Raw genomic sequence first — 19,679 nt, 5'->3', positions numbered from 1 at the left:
CTAGCCTGAGAATAGGCCCGTGTCGGATATTTCTGCGGCCGCGGACATGACTAGGTACTTACGTTTAGATTTGTTTTATGGCATTAACGGGACGGAGGTTTAGCGAATACCATATCACTCGCTCGTAGAACTTCTACCATTACTCCTATGTTCTTCAAGATTCCTTATATGCCCTGCCAGCACCAATTCTGCTTATTGCCTCTTTCTGTGGTCTGGGGTTGGAAGTTTATACCGTGAGTAATGCTTTGGAAACTGATTTTTATTATTATATCCATGTCTTTATAATCTATCTACATAAATTACACTTGAAAAAGTAGCTCTTGTTATTCGATTTATTTAAAATTAACGAAAAATCATTAAAATATATGTTTGTTTACATGTCATTTTTTGACATTTTCCACTTCAAGTTAACATGGTAGTGGGCGTAATTGTCGTGCACGTAGCCAATAGGTATAAAAAGTGAAGCCTAAAATCTGTCTGACCTGACCCCATCTGATTAAGTCATACAAAAAGGTTTGTTTGCAAAAAGACTTTTATTAAATGAGTTATTTTCATAATTCTCAATCTAATCAGGCATAATCTAGTCTGCAAAATTGCCTAACATATCCATTAAATTCTTATATAATACATAATTGCCTTTATGAAGAACTAACGATCTTTGAATAGTTTGTGCCAGAGACCAGTAAAGTAATAGATTGCTAACGACAAACGAAGTTGTTACTTAGCTGCGATTTTAAATATGTCTCAGGCCCTTGAGTGTTCATAATTTTTTTGTTGTTGCAATTAAATATCGATGCATTTTTAATGTTTTTGTTGACTTCATCTTACAAAAATTGGCACCCGAAAGCTGCAAGCTGCGATTAAAGACGGACAACCCAGTGGATTTTACCGAGTTTATTTGACACGCTAACTAGATACCTTTGCTTGATCTATGGTATATATGACATCTGTGGTCTTTAGTGTGTAGTCGTCTTTGCTTGTAAGTTTGCGTGCGCCGGGGCAACAGAACTTGCTCAAATGACACAATGACACACATTGAACTGCAACGGCTCGGTTCGAGTACAGGTACAGTTTCCTGCAATACGTTAGTATCTTAATAAACTATTGAATGAAAATAGGAACCTTGCTATACCTGTACCTCTCTAATCAAATACTATTTTGTTGCTAACGATACGATTATCTTTGTTAAAAAATAATCCAACATGAACAAAATTACATATTTAAACTCTTGTTTGGTTTCTATGTACAACCTGTGTAACCAATAAATCATTTTCATTTTCATTTTCATAAACTAGGATCTTAATTAAGTTTCTTCAGGTTATAAAGATATGTTTTCATATTTTACATGTTTTCAATTCTGAATACTGTCAATATGGTACCAGAAATGAATTCACGATTGATATGACAATAATACCAAACTTGGCCTAGTAGCGTTAATGATACCTATCAAGAAAAGTTGGGAATCTATCCCCCCATATTTTCAGTTCTAAACCAATCCTGCCAAAGGAATGCTCTTGTTCACACTATGCCGAATTCTTCTCTCTCAAGCAAAAAACTGCTATTCCGTTGAACATTCAACCTTCCACTATAGAATTTAATTACCTGCAAAGTAATCCACTAATGTCTTAACGTATGAGTCTGACATTTCGCAGCTTTGCCGCCCCGGCCTAGCCGAAATGACAACCATTGACTCTAACGTGGCGATCAAAACACAGTCTGCCTCTGTCGCACCACTACCTAAGAGCGATAGGAAGGCTAGCTACGACTGTGACTTTGGCTAAGTGTTTGCGCGACAGTTAGGTAACAGTACACATCTCGTATTGTGGCTTCCTAAGCTGCCGCGGTCGATTGAAGATCTGTGGCGTGCTGTATGAGGCACAGGTGATACACAAACATTGGAATTCCTTATTCAAATAATCGGAACTTGCACTCTTGTCTGTGTACGTCGTACTAATATACAGTCTGTCCTATATCTTTAATACCTATAATAAGTAATAATCAATTGAATCAGGCGTCATTTTTCGGAAATCATCAACCTCAACATCAATATCTGAGGATCGAGGCATTGACGTGACGTAGAGAAGCAAATAACGTGTCGAATTTTGTATTTTTGGTGGTGGGTCGTTTATTGATTTGTGTATCTATTTTTGCGGTTGGAGGGTGGGAACATTAATTACATGTACCTACCTATAAAGACAGCACTGATTGACTAGCACGTTATCTATTCGCGGATAAGCAAAGTAATCTAGATTTTTAATAACACCTCTTTCATGCCTTCTGTAACCAAGACAAATTTTTACAGTGTTGAATTTAGAACTTTCTAGAACTTTCTTTCCATTGTAATTCAAAATCAAAATTTATGTTATTCTTAAAGGATCTCAGGACTTAGTAGGCTATATCTAAACCTAAGTACTGCAAATAATGACAGTCCACGTGCAAATATTTAAAGGCAACACTTGACGGAGCCGCAAGCTATCATTTACCAGCATCGAAGCCGCGGGCGCACTCAATCTGATATAAATTATGAAGTGAGCCCATTCAGTGCCCGGCGTCTCCATTACACCAATTTTGAAGGGATTATTAATAACTTGAATTTAAATTTGTCCCGTGTGGTGACAGGATAAAAATTTCACCAAGCTCTTTTCCGCTCGTCGATCTGAGTCGCGTGCGTAGCCGAATGCACAGCCGCATGAACTATCTCTATCACTCTTGCGTATTGGCGCGACAGAGCCAGACTACATTTCTGCGGCGTTTCGATGGCGTTTTGCGTCGCAGAAATGCCATTCGGATTTTGGCTACGGGGCCTGGATTCAATACACAGACCAACCCAACAAGACGGCCCTTACAGGGCGACTCGCGGTCACCAAGCATACGAAAAATCAGGTGTATAAAAGTTTGAACGCGCGCGACACCGATCAGTAGCGCCCAAGTATACGACCCGCTAACAGTGTTCGTGTCCGCTCGGGAAAAAATCTTAAATAATTAAATTTGGTTGCAAACAATGGTCTCTTGCAGCAAAAAGTGGTGTGGCAAGTCTTCTAACACTTCCACATATAAAAAAAGATGGAATAACATTCCACAGTTAAGTCAAATTAATTATTTTGTTGAATATTGTTTATTATCCGCGGAGTTCATTTATACTGGACAATATGGTTGTACTGAGCGGCGCCGAGGCGCGTCCATCCCTTTTTGCCTAGTTAACAATGCGATATGCTATCCCTTTCACGTAAACGACTAGGGATGGGGCCATATTAGTGTTATTTAATTGATTGATTAGTTTAGAATATTTAGTTGGTAATTTAACTTAGTAAACGTAAGTAAAAATGCACAAAATTTGTTTTTTATCATGCAGAAACGTCTGCGAGCGATATTACATAATTTTAAATTAAAGGAAAAATGGAAAAATTCACACCTCCGGCAGGACTCGAACCTGCGACCTCTGGCCTTGCCGGGGCCATTGCGCTTCCAACTGCGCCACGGAGGCCTGCTGGATGTGTGCGAATTTATCCATGCCTTCTCTCAATTCTCAACCGCCTTAGGGTGGCGTTATAGCAAACATCTACCCGTAAGAATAGATCTTAACAGGCACTGGAGTCTCAATTTACATTGAGATTTCGCCAGTAACTATGTGCTAACCCATACTAAATTTGTTGTTTATCATGCAGAATTATAAAAAACTTACTAAAATAATAATAATGTCGTGCCGTGCCGTAAGCAAGCAGGCAATGCGCCCTCGCAGCGAGCCCCATCCGGCTTCTGTTCTGCCTCCATTGAACGCATGAATTATACTTATCACTGGACGCCGCCATTTATAACTCGATGCCTCGCCCTGCCTACTCGGGATATTATTTTATAATAGTTCCACCTTTGGAAAATATGTATTGTGTTGACTTTTCATATACAATGTCAGTGGAGAACAAGAATTTGGTCAGGCTGCAAGGCTAGTACATAATTGGTGCGAGATTATCTAGCCGAGAGATATGTACCGTGCTTATGTCATTAACACAACTGGAAAAAGATGTGTGATCTTGATCTGTGTCGTGGCAAGATACTGTCGCGCCCATCATGATATGCTAGCCAGTTGGTAAACGATTAACGTAGCCTATGGAATAATGCATTACTGTATGGGTGTTCAATGCTAGTTACAGAAACCATGAACTTTCTAAAAACTAATAATTTGGGGAGAAATTATGAAATATTTATTTGGCTGCCGCGAGGAGTCAGTGCGCGGAGTCTAGCCGCCGCGAGCACTCATCCCCGATGATGGGTCTCCAAATGACCTAAAAGTCTCAAAACTTGTAGCCGCAGAATGCGATTTATTCACGTGAGTACATCCGTATATTTAAATTCGAAAGTTTAACGGTAAGTAACTATAATAACTATAGTTTTTGGTGATATAACTTAATGACAATTATTAAACGACTTAAAGAAGTCATCCATACTAATATTATAAATCCATACTAACATTATAAATGGGAAAGTGTGTGTGTCTGTTTGTTTGTCCGTCTTTCACGGCAAGACGGAGCGACGAATTGACGTGATTTTTTAAGTGGAGATAGTTGAAGGGATGGAGAGAGACATAAGCCACCTTTTGTCTCTTTCTAACGCGAGCGAAGCCGCAGGCAAAATCTTGTATTAAATAAGTCAAATCAGCAATAGATCGACTTTAAACCCGTATCACAATCTGTCAGTGACCCGTATAACCGATAGCGATCTATGCGCTCAAGACAGGCGCGAGAAGCAAGGGCAAAAACCATCGAGAGTGGAACTGACATGGACATGACAGGTGTCAAGTACAACATTGTTATTGGCTCATACGATTGCGTGTGATATGACTTGTCATTATTATTATTAGGTACCTGGGTATTATCGAAACAATAATAAGATTACTTAGGTGAGATATTTGTATGCTCTATGGATATACACTTACCTAAGTATATTCTATATGCAGATTTTTTTGAAGATTTAGAATTAATGGATTGTTATAGTGGAGTGTTATTTTTTCCATAGTAGGTACTCAGCTTAGAAAAAGTACATAATATTGTCTTCGGTTGCCGCGATAGTTACTCATGAAATAAAACTATGGAAACGGATTAAATCGCGTATAATGAATTTAAAATTCATCCCGATGTTTCGAACTCTTTACAGCGTTCGTGGTCAACGGGTGACTGAGGAAAAATTACAGTGTGCAAAAGTTTCGAAACGTCGGGATGAATTTTAAATTCATTATACGCGATTTAATCCGTTTCTATAGTTTTATTTCATTAGAAAAAGTAGTCAAGTAAAATTTAAGAGTGGCCAAATCTAAAGCTGAGTTTAGACGTGCAAGTTATTGTAGCAAGTTTTGAGACAGAAGTATATGCAAGAAAGAGATACAGATATTTGCCACTCACTCTTACCTATAGTTGCGTCTCAAAACTTGCAGCAATGACTTGCACGTCTAAACGCAGCTTTACTGTCGAGTGTCGTCCCAGTTTCTTAAACATATTTTTTGAAAAGGACACCACAGCGAGGTAGCCACTTATTAATTTCTACTCTTTTAGCCTGCAACAGTTCATTTACTTACCTATACTTTGCTTTATTTTCGAAAACTTTTAGACCTATGCACATTTTAAAACGATATTTTCAAACAACAGCGGTTATTATAATAATCGTCAGGAGATCAGTACGACGACCGGTCTGGCGCAGTCGGTAGTGACCCTGCCTGCTACGCCGCAGTCCTGGGTTCGAATCCCGGTAAGGGCATTTATTTGTGTGATGAGCACAGATATTTGTTCTTGAGTCATGGATGTTTTCTATGTATATAAGTATTTATATATATTATATATATCGTTGTCTGAGTACCCATAACACAAGCCTTCTTGAGCTTACCGTGGGGCTCAGTCAATCTGTGTAAGAATGTCCTATAATATTTATTTATTTATTTATTTATTATTTATCAGTATACTCTGAGCAAATTCTTACCAAAGAAAGCCTCAAGCATGATCATTTAGCATAAGTATCGGTTTGAAAGGACTCCTCATACTTACAAACGTTCATTTTGCTTCACCAGTCATTGGAAACATTCCTTTGTTGGTATTTTGGTACCTTCCACTCTACTGGATTAGCCAAGTGGCAATCGTTGACGCTACCTGACGATCGAAAGTTCGAAACGCAGTGTGGCTCTGTCGCGCCACTACAGAAGAGCGATAAGGACAGCTAGCTACAAAACGCTTACGAAGTGGAGGCGATTGTGATGTTGGCTACGTATCCTGCAACTGTATTTTATTTATCTGAACGTATTTTGGTCATTCGAAGTTCAACCTTTCTCTCATAAAATTGCTTATTTATCTCATTAGTCATTAATGACCAATAAGTTTCAGAGAAAGTTTAATCCTTTCTTGGCATTTTCAAGGTAAGACGATAAATTGGATTACCGTAAATGTATTTGGATATGCTTAAGATGCCATTTTGCTTGTGACAGCAATAATATTTTCCATGATTATACATGAAGTTTCTCGAACTCAAACTATCGAATCGTGATTCATATAATTATAATATTTGTAGGTACTGTAGGTAGGTACATTGGGCATGCAATGTTCGTGCTTTAAAATTCAAGACCTAATAACTAGCATAGCTAGAATAACTCTTTGAACAATGTTAAACAAATTACCAAAAATAAACGTATGTGTACGTGAGTGAAATACTTACAGCTAAGCTAAAGCAAACGACTATAAGAGTTTTGAATGATTCACGGTTATTTTCATTAGACTTATATTGACGGGGATATATGATTATACTGCCACCATTGTCCGTGAACAGAAAACTGCTACTTTGTCCTAACAGGGAAGAAAAGTTAAAATTTATTTGTAAAAAGTTGGCATTACTTTTTGTAACCATTTTTAATCCTTATAGCAATCTACATAAATAAAAAATGTGATTCAAAGTGTAACAACGATGAAGTGAACGTACTACAATAAGTATTGTACATAAATAATGCTATCAACCAGACATGGCCTGCTTTTTTGGCACAACATTTGGGCATTCACTAGTTCACATTGAAAATTACTAATTTACTTACTAGTACTTAGTTTAACTTACTTAATATTTATGAAAAATAAACCTCTAAGTAGGTACATTATACGTAGACAAACATCAATCAATATTCTGATCTAAACATAAGTTGACACTTAAAAGAAATTTTGCGGTAACAGTAAATAATTAAATACATTTTGAGATCTTCAGTAGTTATAATACAGTTTCAAACTACTTACGTTTTTGAAAAAAAAAACTCACAATTGTAGCGAAATAGAATTATTTTATGCTAAGCGGCCACGGGCTACGCGCGGGAACGCGGAACCGTTTTAAACATGACGCAAAATAAGTTTATTGAAGTTAATTACGCATTTTATTGCACATTTTTTTATTTGCGGATCCGCAGCGCTGGATCCAGCGCTGGCTGCTGGATCCAGCAGACCGAAAAATGCGCTGGATCCAGCTGGATTGCTGGATGCTGGATCCAGCAATTGCAATCCCTAGTAGGTAGGTACATTGGGCATGCAATGTTCGTGCTTTAAAATTCAAGACCTAATAACTAGCATAGCTAGAATAACTCTTTGAACAATGTTAAACAAATTACCAAAAATAAACGTATGTGTACGTGAGTGAAATACTTACAGCTAAGCTAAAGCAAACGACTATAAGAGTTTTGAATGATTCACGGTTATTTTCATTAGACTTATATTGACGGGGATATAGACCGTGATTACCTTTTTGATTTTTGTCGAGCTACCGATATTTCGATCGACGATATCACAAAGGTAATCACGGTCTATATCCCGGTCAATATAAGTCTAATGAAAACAACAACTAGTTACAATATTAGCCGAATGTCCAATATTGTAAACAAACAACGAGCATAAATTAGCATATTTTGTAAATAATGTATGTATTTAAGGAGTGGTTACACAATTACACATACAGTTCGATTTGATACATTTGTCGAAAGAAGCATGTAGCACTCACATACACTACCGTCAAAAAGTTTAAGACCAAACACAATGTTCAGTGTCATTGTTATAAACCCTTCTAAAAATCATCAAACTAAATTTGTAATCAATAGAAAAAAACGTAATCGTAATCTTATTATATTGATCGGCAACCCATTTGTTCTGCAAGAAGACAACGATCCCAAACACTCAGCAAAGATCTGTAGAAGCTACATAGTCAATAAAGAACGCCAAGGTGTGTTAAAAAATATGATTTGGCCACCGCAATCCCCCCCAGACCTTAACCCGATCGAACTTTTATGGGATGAACTCGACCGTAGAGTCCGAAGACAATGTCCGACATCTGCAACAGCTCTATGGGAGATACTGCAATACGAGTGGAAATCCATTAGCCAAGAAACGCTACACAAAGTTATAGCAAGAATGCCAAGAATCTGCTCGGAAAAGAAAAAGCGTCGAGGAGGATTTTTCGATGAGAAAAACGTTTAGCTTTTAGGCATTTCTTATTATGATCCCTTTTTAAAAATTGTTATACGCTTTATTTTGTCGGTTTTAGGTACTGAAAAGTAATATTCTCATAGGAACTTCATGAAATGTTGATTATTTGCATATATCATGTTTGGTCTTAAACTTTTTGACGGTAATGTAGTTTGACTTATACTTTCTTTTATAGCGACGTCAATATATCATTAAATTCCTATCATTGCGTTAGCCCACAATACAGAAAGTGAAAATTAAAAAAAGTCTATTTATAGATAACTTATGACAGTAATGACTTTCACAAGGTCGAATAGCTGTCACTGCCATGCTTTCATGGAATGACTTGACTTTATACGACAAACTTATTTGGATGTCTGGCAAATGTTGCTCGGCGTGAACTCATACATTTTCTATAGATATGGAAGTGACATCTCTGGAAATTGACGGTAAAGTTATCATTGTTTTAAACACATTGTGGGTTATTTGAAATCGAATGTCATTGGTGAGAAATATGGAAGCATGGAAACTCGCTACGCTCGTGGTTTGAACCACATGTTGGGATCTTTTAATGATTCAGATATCAATATCAATATTAGCACGAGCGGTTAACTTAGCCCTCTTGCAAAATAAATAACATTTTCAGTACACATGGTGTTTTTTTTACGCACTAGTGCGTGAAGTGGTTCATTATATGTCAGGTCGAAACTTCGGAGGGCCATCTGTACTGAAAAACGTCGTACGATACACGTGTGAAAATGAAAGTAACTCGTGTCAATTTAGAACACTCCCTTCGGTCGTGTTTTAATTTATCGCCACTCGTCTCGAACTTCTTCTTTTTCGCACTTGTATCGAAATGTACTATTTCAGTACAGCTGGTGCTTTTTTTACGCACTAGTGCGAGAAGTGGTTGATTTCATTGTCGAAACTCCAAAGGGCCATCTGTACTGAAAACTGAAAAACGTCATACGATGTACATGTACCTATTGAACCCTCCCTTCGGACGTGTTTTAACTTATCGCCACTCGTTTCGAACTTCCTTTTTTTCGCACTTGTATCGTAATGTGCTATTTTGGTAACTTGGTAAAGTCTACAAATCCAAAATAAGATTTTTATCGCCTTAACTTTACATAAATTAATGCTAAATTTTAAACTAAAGTTAATGTCATGCCAACCCACTTCTAATCTATCTTAACCATATTTGGCCTATCTTTAATCTCATTTAAAGTCAACCTTGAGATGAATAACCTGCTAATTCCATAAAAAATGACTTTGAATATTGGATCACCGACGCTTATTGTATCCTGAAGCATATTCACAAAAAACAGAGGTATTACGAACCTTTATAGGGAAAAAATCCTGCCTACTGTGCCAATCGTACATTGTAGCTGTGTCGCAATTGATTCAAATACACAATAATCCTCATTAGTATTCATATTCATATTCATATAAGTACATAATAACATTACTTAACTCGCGTATTACCTGTTTCTCTATATGTAGAAAACGACGGGGTCTCATAAGTTTGACGTGTCTGTCTGCCTGTCTGTTTGTCTATCTGTCTGTGGCATCGTAACTCTCAAAAGGATGATCCGAATTAGATTTCGTTTTTTGTTTGAAAGCTGAATTGATCGGGAGTGTTCTTAGCCATGTTCCGTGAAAATCGGTCCACTATGTCGGGGTTTTCTCAAAATTTTAATTTTGTTGTTAGGTTATGACTTAGAATGTACTAAGTTACCTCACATCTCACAGATGAAGAACAGCTAAAATCTCAATGCTTTCGGACCTATATTGTAGGTACTGTCAGGCAAAAGTGTTTTACCACGGCCTTATGTGTTTAAAATGGAGTCGAAAAGTGGTAAACCACTTTCTTGGCTGACTGTACTTACATATTTATTTGCCAAGTCATCAATCGGATGTCTGTAAAAATGATGTAGGTATAGCCGTGAAGACCTGAGTTGCTGAAACTGAAGTATTCGAAATTAAATTAAACAGTCTAATTTTACGAAAAAACGCTACTCTTTTAACTCTGTAAATTATATTTTAAAAAATCTATAAACTCCCATGCCCATACATGGATTGGTTGCATTTTCACACTATGCATTTTTTTTTTCCTTTATTCGCAACTCTCAACTCACCTGATTGAATTCGTCTACTAAACACAATGCTCCAATACGACAAAACGTCAGGGGTGTAGGTACAGTTAGCTGCAGAGAAAAGTGGACCCCCCTACATACAAATTTGTATGCAAGGGGGTCTACTTTTCTCTGCAGCTGACTGTACACCTTGTACTTGTTTATACACCTCATAAAAAAGCTGAAATTACGAATTGGCAATTCAATAGCAGCAATTATAGTCTAGTACAACAACGCGAGATGACTGAAACTGATTAATGTTCTCGCGTTGCGGTATAGCAATACACAATACTCCCATATCACAGATCATCATGGGCGTATCTCTGAATTACCATTAAAACCGCTCTTCTGTGCCCGGTTTTTGTCAGCCCACTATCAGTTCCCTGTAATGGCAGCCGACAGGTACTGTGTTAACACTTAGCTGGTGCACACAAGGTGGCTGGTCGACCGGTTTGGGCAAAGGTTTCCAAACTTATTTGACTCGGCACAGGCCTCTTTTCAGGCTTGTTAATAATAAAAAAAACATGAAAAATATGCCAGCGGACGGGGGTGTATCAAAGAGAACAGGCCCTGTAGCCGGATGACATTTCTGCGACCCCAAACGTCACAGAAATGCAATTTGTCGCGAGTAGTAATGGCCATTCGGCTACGGTGCAAGAACACATTGACAAACACCAAAGTAAATTGTTATTGGCGTTTTCAGCGTTTTTGAGAGGTATCAACAATTTCAGTATTTGATAGGCGCCCAGAGTCATAAAAAAACAGCAGTAGGTTCGATTACTTGATTACCTACCTCTTTACATATGGCAACAATTTGCTCGGCGCAATGTTGGCGCGACTGGCCCCGTAGCCGAATGGCATTTCTGCGAAACGAAACGCCATCGAAACGCCGCAGAAATGTACTTTTTCCGTTGCTCCAATACGCAAGAGCGATAGAGATAGATAGTTGCGAAAAAAATAGTATCGTGGGCGTTTCGTGAGCGTTTGTGCGTTCGGCTGCGCACACTGCACTGCTGTCGCTTATTTTCTAATCTCCCATGGACGCTTGAAGCGAGGTGCACTGAGGTGCATTTGCAGTACTTTCACATGCCTATAAAGAATGTTACGGTTCATAGAATAAATGACTGCATCGAGTACTTCTATTCTACTCCTGAAAAGAATCAACACCCATGCCAATCTCTAATAATAAAAGCAGTGTGCACAGTTTGAGAGCCAGGCGTCGATAGGCCCGTATGATAATGCGTCTAATCGGGCGGTTAGCTTGTGGGAAAAAAGGGTGCACAATTTACGATCGCCCAACTTATTAACTGAGAGCTGCGTGCGCGCAGGGTTCACGCCGACCGCATGTTTTCTTGATATTGGGTATATCGCAAATTTCCAAGTACACCGAACTGCGCTCCAAAAGTATAGTATCGCAGATTATGTGGCTATTTAGTCCGCAAGGCTTAAGTGGGATTGAGCAGGACATGTCTGCCGAATACATCCAGATGGATGGATCAAATTGGCTACTGACTGGACACCGTTGATTAGCGGGGGCGGAGGCAGACTAAAGAAGAGAAGGCGGGATGACCTCGATGCATTTTGAAACGACTGGCCGGAGCAGGCGACAATAAAAAAAATGTCATGGAAAAATGATTAGTTTTCTTTATTGAAGACTTGCGTGTTAGTCGGTGTATACCCGGACTAAGCCTACCTTTTTGCAGCCTATAGACGTGGTACATTTGCTGTGAAAAAACTCAAGCGTAGTTTGTTACCTTAGCACTGTACGGCCATGGAAACAGTTTAGGATTTTAGATTTTTTTCTTGAAACCTAATTTTTTTCTTGGTACTTTAATTAAAATGTTTACAAAACATAGAAATCAGTCATTTTCGATATAATATATGTCACTCACTTAAAATAATGCCTTTCCCAGGATTTGAACCATAGACCATCGCCTTTATAGTCTGCATTATTAGATCATTACTACCGACTAGACCAAGCAGGCAATTATGATCGCGCGATAAATGATAAAACATCTGCACGGGAAGCATGGTCGCGCGATAGACGATAAAATAGCAGGCCGTCCCTGTCGCACTATTTGTAAGTGCGATAGGGACGGCCTGATATTTTATCGTCTATCGTGCGAGCATGCGTCCCGTGCTGGCCGTCTCTATATCGCACTTACTAATAGTGCGATAGGGACGGCCTGATATTTTATCGTCTATTGCGCGACCGTGCTACCCGTGCAGCAAGATAGTACCTAGCTATGGGTTGATTAAATGATTAGACATGATACATAAAAAAAATCGCTCATTGAATTTAATTTATTATTCATCTAGGTGATGCCAATTTATAGATATAGAAAAGCATTATTTTTCTCAATCTTTTAATTGCTATCTCTAGCGATAGACCTACCTAGTTGCCGCAATAAAAAACAACAGTCAATGCTTGCAAGCTAAATTCTAAATATTTAAGCCGTTTTACGCTATATCATCCAGTCATTTAATATTAAATTTGTGTGAAAAACTTCATGTAAATAAGACATTTTATAACTGAAGTAGGTACACAAGTAAAACAATCAAGTTTTAATAAGATTACTTGTAACAATAATCGAAGTGTTATGATGTTCATAAATCTACTCATATTGCTGCATTTTTTTGTGTGTTCTATCTGTGTTCAACTTATTTTTGTCTACCAGGGAAATTCTTTTTATTTTTGAGTTCTTTTATTAGAGAGGAAGTTCGTTTAAAGAAACAAATTTTAATTTGTGGAAACAATAGATGAGATAATCGATCTTTAACAGCCTTTTGTTCATGTTGTGTTTTATTTTGGGCTGCCGCCGTATCATGCTTCCAATTTTATCACTTGTCCACGTGGATAAGACAACTGTCACTCTCACACTGACATACTTGCCAAAGCGTGACGGATGCTTTATCCACGTGGATAAATGATAAAATTGGAATCATAATACGCCGGCTGATTTCAATATTTAGAATTTTATTCGACACAGCGATGACGTAAACTAATTCGACCACTCTAAGTTTGCACTAACTTAACATTCTTAGCGAGAATTACTTAAACGATTAAGGTACAGCGGGGTAAATCTGGACTGGGGCGCAAATGTAACTGGTCCATTATTTCCATGTTTTACAATTTTTGCATTATTTAATAGAGTGTTATATATAGTAAGCGCGTGTTCAGTGGATACACGTAGAACTCAACATCATATGGAAAAAATGGATCAGTTATAATTGCCCCCCTTTCGAGACTTGCCCCGCTGTACCTTATGCTAAATTATAGTAGGTATTAATTGATCTATCAATCAGAGCCAGATTAATACGCCACGTACACGTAGGTATCTGAAATTAAACTACGTTGCTCAAACGTGAAACAAGAACCGTACATGGTCATCATCATAAATTGCTAGAAGTCCTTGATTTGTGACGCTAGTGATGTGCTCAATAAAAATTTTACTTATTTAATTTCTGGTTAGCCAATACGCTTATTAAATTATTTATTTAAAACCCCAGCTCGTAAGTACAAATGAATTTTTCAGAACTTATGTGCGAAATGTCATTTGATATTTCCCAGTCGCTTTTCCGTGAAGGAAAACATCGTGAGGAAACCGGACTAATTCCAATAGGCCTAGTTATCCTTCGAGTTTGAAGGTCAGATGGTAGTCGCTTTCGTAAAACTAGAGCCTACGCCAAATATTGGGATTTGTTTTCAAAGCGGACCCCAGGTTCCCATGAGCCATGGAAAATACCGGGATAACGCAAGGAGGATGATAATGTGACCATGAATCTATTATACGTACTTATGTACCTACCTTACCTTACCTTGTTATTGATAACAAGCACATCACTAGAGGTCTTTTTTAAAACAAAGGCTTCTGCAGAAGTTCACACGCGCTATCCGGAATGCCACCTACAAATTTAAAACAAGTTTTACCTATACCGCCTTTATTTTCATATCAATATGGTCTAAATTCACACTCCATTGGATACTAATGCCATTGCCCAGTAAGTGTTGTGACCAACATTTTTATTATACCAAGTAATTGTCCGTGACTTTGCTTAGTCTTTTGTGTCAAAATAAGAAAATGTTTTGCAATTATTGTGACTTGTACACTGAGAGAAATTTGCATTGTGAATTTAACAAGTTCGACTTGAACTTGTTGAGTTTGACTTGAAGTTTGACTTGAGTTGGAGGTCAGTTTAATATGTAGTTATACGCGATTAAATCCCGATTTTAAAAATAATGAAGTTCGACTTGTTGAGGTTTATCCGTTTGAATCAGCCAAACGTATGTTTAAAACAATATGTGTCAGGTTGTTTTTATAAAATCGACTTGTTGATTCAAATATATTGCCGATTCAAATGACAAGTAGCTTGTTGTTTGAACCAAAGAGCACGTAGGCGCTATTTTTACCAAAAAACTTGTTGAACGAACATGAAAACTGGTTGTATTTTCTCTCAGTGTATATGACTAGTAGGTTTGTCCAAGTTCGATAAAATGGACTGACTGACCCCCCTGTGCAAGTGTTGAAAAAGTTCGCCATATCATAACTTCTTGGGAATGATAATAAATTAACTTTTTAACAAAAAATAAAACCGCCTTCAAAAATAAGCGCGTTACAAAACACGGAGAAACTAAAAAGCCAAAAATAACAAACCTTTGAATTCAGATTTCTTATCAGATTGCAATAATCTAAACATCCAAATTATAAACAAATCAATTATTTTTGAAGTCGGTATCAGACCTGTTTGCCCCTCCCAACCATACGCAGGCTGGCCCCGCCTTCAAAAATAATTGATTTGTTTATAATTTGGATGTTTAGATTATTGCAATCTGATAAGAAATCTGAATTCAAAGGTTTGTTATTTTTGGCTTTTTAGTTTCTCCGTGTTTTGTAACGCGCTTTTTTTTGAAGGCGGTTTTATTTTTTGTTAAAAAGTTAATTTAATTGTTGATTTTTAGTGGTTCCTAGTGATATTATATGTATCAGTCCGAATATATGTACAGTAGTGAAAGAATTATCCTTTAACTCCTAACCATTGAGGAGTTGACCTTCCATCATCAGCTCAGCCACATAAAATTACTACCGTCAGGCGTAAATACTGGTGTACCTTTGAAAAATACACTAAAAACCTTACATGTGCCTATAACATTTGAAGAGTTACCTCGATTTCTCCAAGATACCATCATCAGACCCTGACTTGGTGTCAATGGGACCAACTCGGGGTTATACCCGTTCAATCAAAAAAAAAGTTTTCAAAATCGATCCAGGATTCTCGGAGATATCGAGTAACATACATACAAAAAAAAAAAAAACATTCAGTCGAATTGAGAACCTCCTCCTTTTTTGAAGTCGGTTAATAAAAAAAAATATATAGAACATTTAATGCACAGATTGACTGAGTCCCACGGTAGCCTTAAGAAGGCTTGTGTTGTGTGTACTCTGCAGACAACGATATACATAATATCGTCACTACTTTAAAAAAATCTCGTATCTCACGCTTTACCTCAAAGTTAAAACGCAGTAACGCTGTTTTACAGTTTGGCGAAACTTGTGTACATTGTCTTTTTTTGTTAAATAAATTAAAAAAAAAAAAGTCTATATGGATTCCATACATACTTACTACAATTTTTTTTTTCATTGACAGACGAAGATACAAGTTTTTTTTAAAGTAGTGACGATATGTAAATACTTATACGTTATATGTACATAGAAAACATCCATGACTCAGGAACAAATATCTGTGCTTATCACACAAATAAATGCCCTTGCCGGGATTCTAACCCAGGACCGCGGCTTAGCAGGCAGGGTCACTACTAACTACGCCAGACCGGTCGTCAATGATAAACTTTACCGACCACTTTTACAGTAACTGAGCTTAGTCTAAATAAAACGGGTTTTATTTTTTTTATCTCAACCAAGCTGAAGTTAATTGTAACTATCCAACTCCGCAGTTTTGCCAGACTAGACGTGCAAGCCTTACAGACCGATGCGCGCGCGGTGGACTGGTCGGCGACGTTGTTAGCTCCATCTGTTGATGAAGCGGTGGCGGCCCTTAACTCGTCAGTTCTTAAACTTTTCAATATCCATGCACCCGTGCGCACAGTAAGACTGAAGAGGCCGCCAGCGCCGTGGATCACGCGAGACGTTCGTGTTGCGATGACTAGGCGAGATCGAGCTTTTCGTAAATTTAAACGCGATCGCTGCGAGGAGAATTGGTGCCAATTTAAGGCTGCCAGAAATAAATGCAACCAGATGGTAAGAGCAGCTAAACGTAAATTTATCCACCATAACATTGCCATGTCATCACCGGCTGACACGTGGAAATTTTTAAAATCAATCGGTATAGTTAAGTCTCCGGCTAAATTAACATCTTCAGCTTTTTCTGTAGACGATCTAAATTCTCATTTTGCAAAATCATCTTCTTTAGATTCTGTTACTAAAATAAATAGTATTGCTGAAATTAGTGCCCTGCCTTGCCTTACCACACACACTTTCTGTCTTACCCCAGCCACAGATGAGGAAATTAGAAAAGTGATAATTTCTATTAAATCGAATGCTGTTGGCCATGATGATGTAAGTAGGACTATGATCACTTCCATTTTAGAATGTATTCTCCCGGTTATAACGCACGTTATTAACTTTTCCATGTCATCTGGGGTTTTTCCTTCGCTGTGGCGTCACGCCCATGTCATTCCACTTCCAAAAGTTTCCAACCCCAGTGCTCTCAAAGATTTTCGGCCCATTTCTATTCTTCCTTTTCTTTCAAAAATATTAGAAGCAATAGTCCATAAACAACTGTCTACTTACATCCACTCCAACCAACTGCTTACTTCACTCCAGTCCGATTTTCGTCGTGGCCACAGTACTTCCACTGCTTTGCTGAAAGTGGTCGATGACGTGAGACTCGGTATGGACTCTTCGTTGTTAACAGTGTTAGTTCTTATCGATTTCTCAAATGCATTTAATGCTGTCAATCATGATCTGTTACTGGCCACTCTCAGGCACTTGAATGTATCTGCATCTGTGGCTGGGTGGTTTTCTTCGTATCTGGAGGACCGCCGACAGATGGTCCGTGCTGACCGTACGACTTCTGACTGGTGCACGATTACATCTGGAGTTCCACAAGGGGAATCCTATCACCACTTCTCTTCTCTATTTTTATCAATCTCGTTACTACTAAATTAAAATGCTCTTACCATCTGTATGCTGATGACTTGCAGCTTTACACAACAGCAGGTGTAAAAGATTTGGATCAGGCCATTGCTGAAATTAACATGGACCTTAACCACATTTCCACTTGGTCACATTGCTTTGGCATCACAGTTAACCCAGCAAAATGCCAGGCTATATTACTCGGCAGCCCCCGCCTACTCTCTGGGGTGAACATGGCTGACTTGGTGCCAGTTCTCTTCGAGCAAGAAGTTATACCTTTTGTGTCGCAAGTGAAGAATCTGGGGCTAATAATCGACAGTGGGCTTACATGGGAACCTCAGGTGTCCGATGTTAGTCGTAGAGTGACTAACACATTGAGAGCACTCTACCGTTTTAAATATTTTCTCCCGGTCAGCACAAAAACTCTCCTCGTCCAAGCTCTTGTTCTGCCAGTACTTGATTACGCTGATGTTTGTTATTCTAATCTCACCCAAGATTCTTTGAATAAGTTAGAGCGGTTACTTAATAACTGTATTCGTTTCGTTTTTGGCCTTCGTAAGTACGACCACATCTCTTCTTTCCGTAGAATACTCAATTGGCTTCCTATTCGAGAACGTAGGTCCCTTCGTACTTTATGTACTCTATACTCGATTCTCTTTGACCCGTCAGCCCCCGAATATCTCCGCTCGAAATTCAAATTTGATACACCACGCCCTGGCGCTGATCTTCGTTCCTCTCGTAGTTTAAGGCTTATTGTCCCTCAACATCGTACCGGTTTTATGTCCAACTCTTTTACTGTCCAGGCAATTAGACTTTGGAACTCTCTTCCTCTCTCAATTAGACAAGCACAGACCAAATTCGCATTCAAGCGCATGTTGCGCAAGTATTTCCTTGACAAAGTTTCTTCATCGTCATCTTAATGATTCACACTAGGTATATCAATGTAAATATATATGTATGTTTATTTTTATTACGTATATATGTAAGTTTATCTTGAATATGTATAGTTTAATATTCATCTATCCATAGTTTAGGTTACAGTTTCCTTTTCCTTCTTTTTATTAAGACACTGCACCTACTTAATCTTTCTGGTTTAGCCCATTGGTTGACTGGTAGAGAATGCCTTGAGGCATTAAGTCCGCCATTTGTACCTTATTTTGTTGTTCAATAAAGATTAAATAAATAAATAAATAAATAAGTTATTTTTTCTTTCGAAAACAATTGAATGTTTAATGTTATATTTTTAATATCAACATAAGGTGTGAAAAAAATGGATGGTCATTTTTTCTAGTGCGTACCTACTTATGTATTTGTATTGTATTTCAATTGTAACAAATAGACAGACACACAAACACACTTGCAATGATTCACACGTTGTCTCGGTAATGTCTTGGTACTGAATATGTTACACATAAATTAACATACTAAAACGACATTGAAATGCTCTCTGTGAGAATGAAAACATACATTGTTTGTTTTGATAACCGTATTTTATAGTTCTTTACTTACTTTGTTTTATTTGAGAAAAACTTTAGATTATGAAATTGTACATAGCTGTATAATTGAAAGGGATATTGGTGTATGTAAATTACTCGTACCCAGTTTTGACTTTTTTCCGATGTTTACAAAAGGTTTGAATAGGTAAAGAAAATCGGTATAAACCTCTTTCTTTTATACCAAGCTTGTCTATACGCATTGGCCATAAACAAGTTCGGTGTCATAATTGACATAACATAACATAACATAACATACAATCACGCCTGTATCCCATGAAGGGGTAGGCAGAGCATATGAAACTACTCAAGTTTCAATGCCACTCTTGGCAAATAAGGGGTTGACAGAAAACAAAACTGTGACATTGCAGTGACAGGTTGCCAGCCATAATTGACACTGTCTTGAATAACGGACAACATATAGAAAGATTC

At 37.9% G+C, this 19,679-nt stretch overlaps 1 protein-coding gene and 1 non-coding gene across 3 annotated transcripts in view; one reads left to right on the top strand and one right to left on the bottom strand.

Moving 5' to 3' along the window:
* The window catches only part of LOC125233057, a 262,529-nt gene that overhangs the window by 157,089 nt on the left and 85,761 nt on the right, over window positions 1–19,679 (top strand). The window lies entirely within an intron of this gene.
* Window positions 3,410–3,484, bottom strand: Trnaa-ggc. Its single transcript has one exon. It is a non-coding gene; the product is annotated as a tRNA-Ala (tRNA).

Source organism: Leguminivora glycinivorella, chromosome 14 (genome assembly GCF_023078275.1).
Source record: "Leguminivora glycinivorella isolate SPB_JAAS2020 chromosome 14, LegGlyc_1.1, whole genome shotgun sequence".
In the NCBI taxonomy this organism is placed as follows: Eukaryota; Metazoa; Arthropoda; class Insecta; order Lepidoptera; family Tortricidae; genus Leguminivora; species Leguminivora glycinivorella.
The sequence above is the reverse complement of the archived record's forward strand: the minus strand, read 5'-3'. Positions and strand labels throughout refer to the sequence as shown.